The following is a 6,791-nucleotide window of genomic DNA, read 5'->3' as shown; positions in this document are numbered from 1 at the left end:
TATCCAATATAACAACATGGTACTTGCATACGAAGCAGCAAGAGGAACTACCCCTCCCTACCTTCAAGCTCAAACCCTACACCCCAACCAGAGCTTTGCCACCTCTGGTCTCTTGGCCCAGTCAAAGCTCCCGTTCAGCCCAGTCCAAGCTCTTCTCTGTCCTGGCATGCGCTGATCAACTTGCATGTGTCTTCACTGACATTATCAACCTGTCCCTGACCAAGTCTTTAATACCAAAATCTGGACCCCTACAAATCAGCCAGGCTAGACAATCTGGACCCTCTCTTTCTAAAATGATCTGCCAAAACTGTTGCAACCCCTATTACTAGCCTGTTCAAACTCTCTTTCGTATCGTCTGAGATCCCCAAAGATTGGAAAGCTTCCGCGGTCATCCCCATCTTCATAGGGGGAGACACTCTAGACTGAAACTGCTACAGACCTATATCTATCCTGCCCTGCCTTTCTATGGTCTTCGAAAGCCAAGTTAACAAACAGATCACCGACCATTTCGAATCCCACCGTACCTTCTCCGCTATGCAATCTGGCTTCCAAGCTGGTCATGGGTGCACCTCAGCCATGCCCAAGGTCCTAAACGACATCATAACCGCCATCGATAAAAGACAGTACTGTGCAGCCGTATTCATCGACCTGGCCAAGGATTTCGACTCTGTCAATCATCACATTCTTATCGGCAGACTCAACAGCCTTGGTTTCTCAAATGACTGCTTCGCCTGGTTCACCATGTACTTCTCAGACAGAGTTCAGTGTGTCAAATCAGAGGGTCTGTTGTCCGGACCTCTGGCAGTCTCTATGGGGGTGCCACAGGGTTCAATTTTCGGGCTGACTCTTTTCTCTGTATACATCAATGATGTCGCGCTTGCTGCTGGTGATTCTCTGATCCACCTCTACGCAGATGACACCATTCTGTATACTTCTGGCCCTTCTTTGGACACTGTGCTAACTAACCTCCAGATGAGCTTCAATGCCATACAACTCTCCTTCCGTGGCCTCCAACTACTCTTAAATGCAAGTAAAACTAAATGCATGCTCTTCAACCGATCGCTGCCCACACCTGCCAGCCCGTCCAGCATCATTACTCTGGACGGTTCTGACCTAGAATATGTGGACAACTACAAATACCTAGGTGCCTGGTTAGACTGTAAACTCTCCTTCCAGACTCACATTAAGCATCTCCAATCCAAAATGAAATCTAGAATCGGCTTCCTATTTCGCAACAAAGCATCCTTCACTCATGCTGCCAAACATACCCTCGTAAAACGGACTATCCTACCGATCCTTGACTTCGGCGATGTCATTTACAAAATAGCCAACAAAACTCTACTCAACAAAGTGGATGCAGTCTAACACAGTGCCATACATTTTGTCACCAAAGCTCCATACACTACCCACCACTACGGCCTGTATGCTCTCGTTGGCTGGCCCTCGCTTCCTACTCGTCGCCAAACCCACTGGCTCCAGGTCATCTACAAGCCAATTTGCATAACGCCCCAACAGATCCACAGATGATGCAATCTATATTGCTCTCCACACTGCCCTTTCCCACCTGGACAAAAGGAACACCTACGTGAGATTGCTATTGACTACAGCTCAGTGTTCAACACCATAGTGCCCTCAAAGCTCATCACTAAGCTAATGACCCTTGGTACTAAACACCTTCCTCTGCAACTGGATCCTGGACTTCCTGACGGCCCGCCCCCAGGTGGTAAGGGTAGGTAACAACACATCTGCCACGTTGATCCTCAACACGGGGGCCCCTCAGGGGTGCGTGCTCAGTCCCCTCCTGTACTCCCTGTTCACCCATGACTGCATGGCCAAGCATGACTCCAACATCATCATTAAGTTTTCCGACGACACAACAGTGGTAGGCCTGATCATCGACAACGATGAGACAGCCTATAGGGAGGAGGTCAGAGACCTGGCAGTGTGGTGCCAGGATAACAACCTCTCCCTCGATGTGATCAAGACAAAGGAGATGGTCGGGGACTGCAGGAAAAGGAGGGCCGAACACACCCCCATTCTTATCTACAGCTCGAGAGCTTCAAGTTCCATGGTGTCCACATTACCAACAAACGCTCCTGGTCCAAACACACAAAGACAGCTGTGAAGAGGGCAGGATAACACATATTCCCCATCAGGACACTGAAAAGATTTGGCATGGGTCTTCAGATCCTCAAAATGTTATACTGCTGTACCATCGAGAGCATCTTGACTGGTTGCATCACTGCCTGGTATGGCAACTGCTCTGCCTCCGACCATAAGGCACTACAGACCACGTACGGCCCAGTACATCACTGAACTGTTGCCACAAGGAAAGGGCAACCAGTGAAGAACAAACAAATTGAAAATTCAACCCATATTGATGTTTATTTATTTTACTGTTACAACACTGTATATAGACATAATATGACATTTGAAATGTCTTTATTCTTTTGGAATTTCTGTGAGTGTAATGTTTACTGTTTATTTTTATTGTTAATTTCATTTTTGTTTATTATCTACTTCACTTGCTTTGGCAATGTTAACATATGTTTCACATGCCAATAAATTAAATTAGAGGGAGAGAGAGAGAGAGGGAGGATGGCTCCAAGTAAACAGACCACCCATATTTACTATAGCTTTTGTTTGTAGTGTTACCTATTTAAGTGTGTGTGTGTCGTCTTGTCGAACCCGTCTCTGTACAGATCCGAGGACACTCTTATCAGAGACGGAAAATCATTGAGCTTTGAAACAGGATAAAATAGGCATACTTCTGTGTTCCCGTAGAAACATGCCATTTGATATTAGTGCAGTCAACGGTAGGTGGTGCTGTTTACATAAAACAAAAAGCACCACCTCGTTTAGAATGGCTAGTAGCCTATCTGCGTGGAACTACCACTCCCAGAATGCAATTGCTTGGCTTTGTTGCCGGAAAACATCCGTTCAGGATGAACAGACATGAACTCCAAAGGTACAGAACAACTACAGCGACAAAGGTGCTGTTTTAAAGACAGTAATGCAACCGTTCTGGTATAAGAGAGCTGCGCATTATCACTGTTATGCCTACTTTAAAATAACTCTAATTGTAATTGTGTATGTGGATATTGAATGTAATAGGCACTAACGTTGAGGGCTAACTGAGGTAGCACTCCCATTAATAAGCTAAATACCATTGCTTTCTTTGCAGAGATGGAAAGGGAGTTGTGGAGAAGGAAGAACCGGAGGAGAACCACATTTGTTCACTCACACTGGGTCAGGTGGTCAATGTCGTACGGTTCCATGGTAGCCTCCGGTTTTCTGCACGTGGAGTTGGAGCTGAAAGTTCACCTTCGCCACCTGTCGTTTAGTGAGCCCGTGCGCTACAATCCACTGGAGTATGCCTGTGAACTGCACTGCTGCTTCGATTAGACATACTTTTGCTGCGGACAGACGATTCCCTTCGGCTGTCAGCCGCGTCTGTCCGATGAACCCGGGACGCTTCGGCATGGCTCAGGCCGGGGTAAGGATGTGCAAGCAGGTCAACGAATGCTGGTGATTTGTTAGCCTAGTTCATCCATTCAAGGCCCCTCTACCCTGCACTCTTTCCAAGGTCGTGGATTGCCACTGGAATGCTCGTGATTTGTTAGCCTAGTTCATCCATTCAATGCCCCTCTACTCTGCATTCTTTCCAAGGTCGTTGTAAGTGGTAAATAGTGGAGATTTTGGTTGATAGAGGATAATATAAACTCTTATCATGTATGAATACTGGTCATTCTCATCTTCACCATTGCAGAATGAAAAGGTCTGGAATTGGGATGAAAAGGATATTAAAGGGTACACATGAAGAATGTTTAAATAACATTGTCCACTCTGTTTGAATCTGATCAAATTCAAGGTAAAGTAGAGTATTGTATTATTATCCACCTAATCATCAGTCCTCTGCTCTCAGGTCCCCGTTGGTAAGGTGAACCATGCCCATGATTGGCTGAAGATCACTGGTGAGGTGGGACATCCCCCTTCGGAGCACCCAAAGCGACTAATTAAAGGCATGGCCTGCATTCAGAGGGAAGTGAGAGTCACCCATTTCTGGAACTTCTTCCGCAAGCTGTGTGCTGAGCCAGCTGTATTATTCTGCCATTTCTTCGTACACAACCCGTGCCCACGTGTTCATGGGTACCACCGGCAAGAACCTGATGCCCCCCCGAGCTAGTCATTGGGGAATGTGAGGCCCTCCTGTGCCCCCTGTGACATAGCACTGTGCCAGGCTGTGGCTGCGCTGGGCGTGACCATGGGGATTGGGGGTTGCAGAGCAGCAAGCACAGCAAGCCCTCTCGGCTGCGGACATGGAGGCATGAGTGGAGGGCATCATGCACTCCTCTGCTGGGAGGCGGTGTCCAAGGCCAAGCTGGAGGAACAAGGCATCCTATCCCTACTGAGCACATAACCTCTAGCCAAGCAGCCTCCATGAACAATGCAGTTTGCTGGCCTGGGGGTAGGAGTTGCCTTAGATCAGCATCTAGTGGCAATGTTTGATGGGATCACTATCCTCCACGGTACCTTAAAATTTTAACACACTCACATTGTGTTTACAAATTGTTCAATGACTCATCACTCTGCTGTAACATTGCTGTCAGATGGTGTTGTCCTGCCTCTCTGCTCTCCCAGGCCCTCTCACACAGCAGTTCCCAGTTGAGCAGCATTTACCCCAGAGCTCTCATGTTTATAGGCCATGTGGAAGCATACTGCATCACAATGACTCTCCTCAGATCCTGTTATATCCATTACAGAGAAGATAAATGTCTGTATTTACCTCACTGTGGTGTGTACTGCCTCACAGCATGTAGACAGCTGCACTGTCTCTGACCTCTGACCTTTGTGAGGACATTCTGTAGCATATTACCTTGAAGCAATTACACCCAGATCTGGCTAAGAAATACCTCACTACATATTCCAGGTAAACGTAGTTTGTCAATCACACCTCCTAATGAGTTTTCTATTCCCTCACCCAGTCTCAGACAGCAGAGCTTGTTACCAATAATGACCCGCTATTATGAAGAGCCATGACTTTATGTTGCCTTCATGATGTAGCCCAGTGGGGCGCGACCCTTGGGTGGGACGTGAGGGTTCGGGAGGGGCATGTCCCCCACCCACCCTCAAAAAAATATATGCAGGGGTGTTCCCCAATGAGGAACGGGGCACAAGTGAAAACGTTTGGGAACCACTAATTTAGCCTGAGGCTAATGACATCTTACTCTCAATTTAAACCAGGGTCCTTCTTGTGGTCATTATGGTAGTTGTTCTTGTTTCCCACTTGGTCTCAGCAGTGGTTTGCAAATTGGGAGTGAATGTAGACTAGTTTCAGTTTTTTTGTAACAGCATTGCAATAGCAATGTTTCTCCTTTGACCAATTTAGTACATGTTCAAGCCAACGATTGACCTTTGCTGATGCTGTATGTATGTGGATGCCCTGTCCTTACCTTTGTTACATCTTGGAAGGACTTCTGCAGTCTCTTCCTCTGTTGGAATCCTACCATTACTACTAAGAAAGTTCTGACTGTCAATGTCCTACTGTTTACCCACACTAGTGCATAGTACGTGTAAAGCCCTCTCTGTAACGTACGCCCCATTAGGTCATGTATGAATAAGAATAAGCCCTTGTTGATGACATAAAGGGCACTCAAATGTTCTTGCACCATGTTGTTATACCACTCAGGTTAAGCTTGTAATGGAGGTTAAGCTTGTAATGGAAAAGGGGCTCAAGTGTACAGTCCTCCTTGCAGGCTCCTCTCCAATGATGCTTCCTCCCTTACACACCATTCTGAACAACTCAGACAAAATGCCACATAGCAGGTGATCAAGTGTGTGTGTGTGTGAACCTAAATCAGGTGATATTTTTCTATATGCATGGGATTCATCTTATACTATGGGGTTGTGATGTACTTTAGTTTGTACTTGAAGTTAGTGTTTTGTTTTAAAGATTTTTGTCTTGTCCATGTTTTTTAAAAATAGATGTACATTTCTCATTGCATTGAGTTTTCTCTGGCATTGTTATAATGAATGTTTTTGCACATGAACTCATTTCCACTATGTTGCATTTATTTTGTAAGGCAATAAATGGACAATATACTGCATTCTCATTATTAGATTTGTTTTGATCAGCCGGTTATTATTATTATACGCTATGGCTTAGTGAGTCATTACACAGTGGTGCTGTGTAACAACATGCTAACAGAATGTTGTAACTAAATTGCACTGTCATAAGCAACTTTAGTGTAAAGGACTTCCATGAATACTCTCTGTTCCTCTTTTGACTCCAATCACAATGTCTCCCAGTCACCCGGAGTTTGTGGTGTGATGTTGTTTGTCTTTTGATCCTGGATAATGAATACATCATACACACCAGCGGCGGCCCTCTCCACTGCAGGGTGCATGTGTGTGAGAGAGAGGAAAGGTGCTGCCATCTTAACTGAGTTTGTCAGGAGGACGTGTCTGTCTGGGGAGGGCTTGGTGAGGCGGGACTGGGTGTCTGTAAAATGGCCATTATTTCTCTCTCACACACAAACTCTATCTCTCTCAGTCTCTTACTTCAAAGCACCTGCAGTCACACATTCAAAGTCACATACATTCAAATGCAGGCACTCTATCTGAACTCTCGTCTCTGCCGTGACACATGTAGTCATGTATGTGTGCATTCTCACATCCTCCCCCATGCTCACTCATATACACACACACACACACACTTTCATATAATACAGTCACAAAAACGCACACAAGCTCCCTTGCATTCTTTATCTCTCTCATACACACAATAAACA

The 6,791-nt window shown here is 45.8% G+C and overlaps 1 long non-coding RNA gene across 3 annotated transcripts; it reads left to right on the top strand.

Moving 5' to 3' along the window:
- Positions 1–2,882: 2,882 nt before the first annotated feature.
- On the top strand, positions 2,883–6,107 carry LOC109903185 (uncharacterized). Of its 3 annotated transcripts, none has more exons than XR_002256985.2 (3): positions 2,883–2,968; positions 3,185–3,496; positions 3,926–6,107. It is a non-coding gene; the product is annotated as an uncharacterized LOC109903185 (long non-coding RNA). The 3 variants fall into 3 exon arrangements; XR_004209778.1 differs by having other exon boundaries at positions 2,887–2,993; XR_004209772.1 differs by having other exon boundaries at positions 2,930–3,027.
- Positions 6,108–6,791: the final 684 nt, after the last annotated feature.

The sequence above is a fragment of the Oncorhynchus kisutch genome, linkage group LG1 (genome assembly GCF_002021735.2).
Source record: "Oncorhynchus kisutch isolate 150728-3 linkage group LG1, Okis_V2, whole genome shotgun sequence".
Classification (NCBI taxonomy): domain Eukaryota; kingdom Metazoa; phylum Chordata; class Actinopteri; order Salmoniformes; family Salmonidae; genus Oncorhynchus; species Oncorhynchus kisutch.
This window is presented reverse-complemented; position numbering and strand designations above follow the sequence as displayed.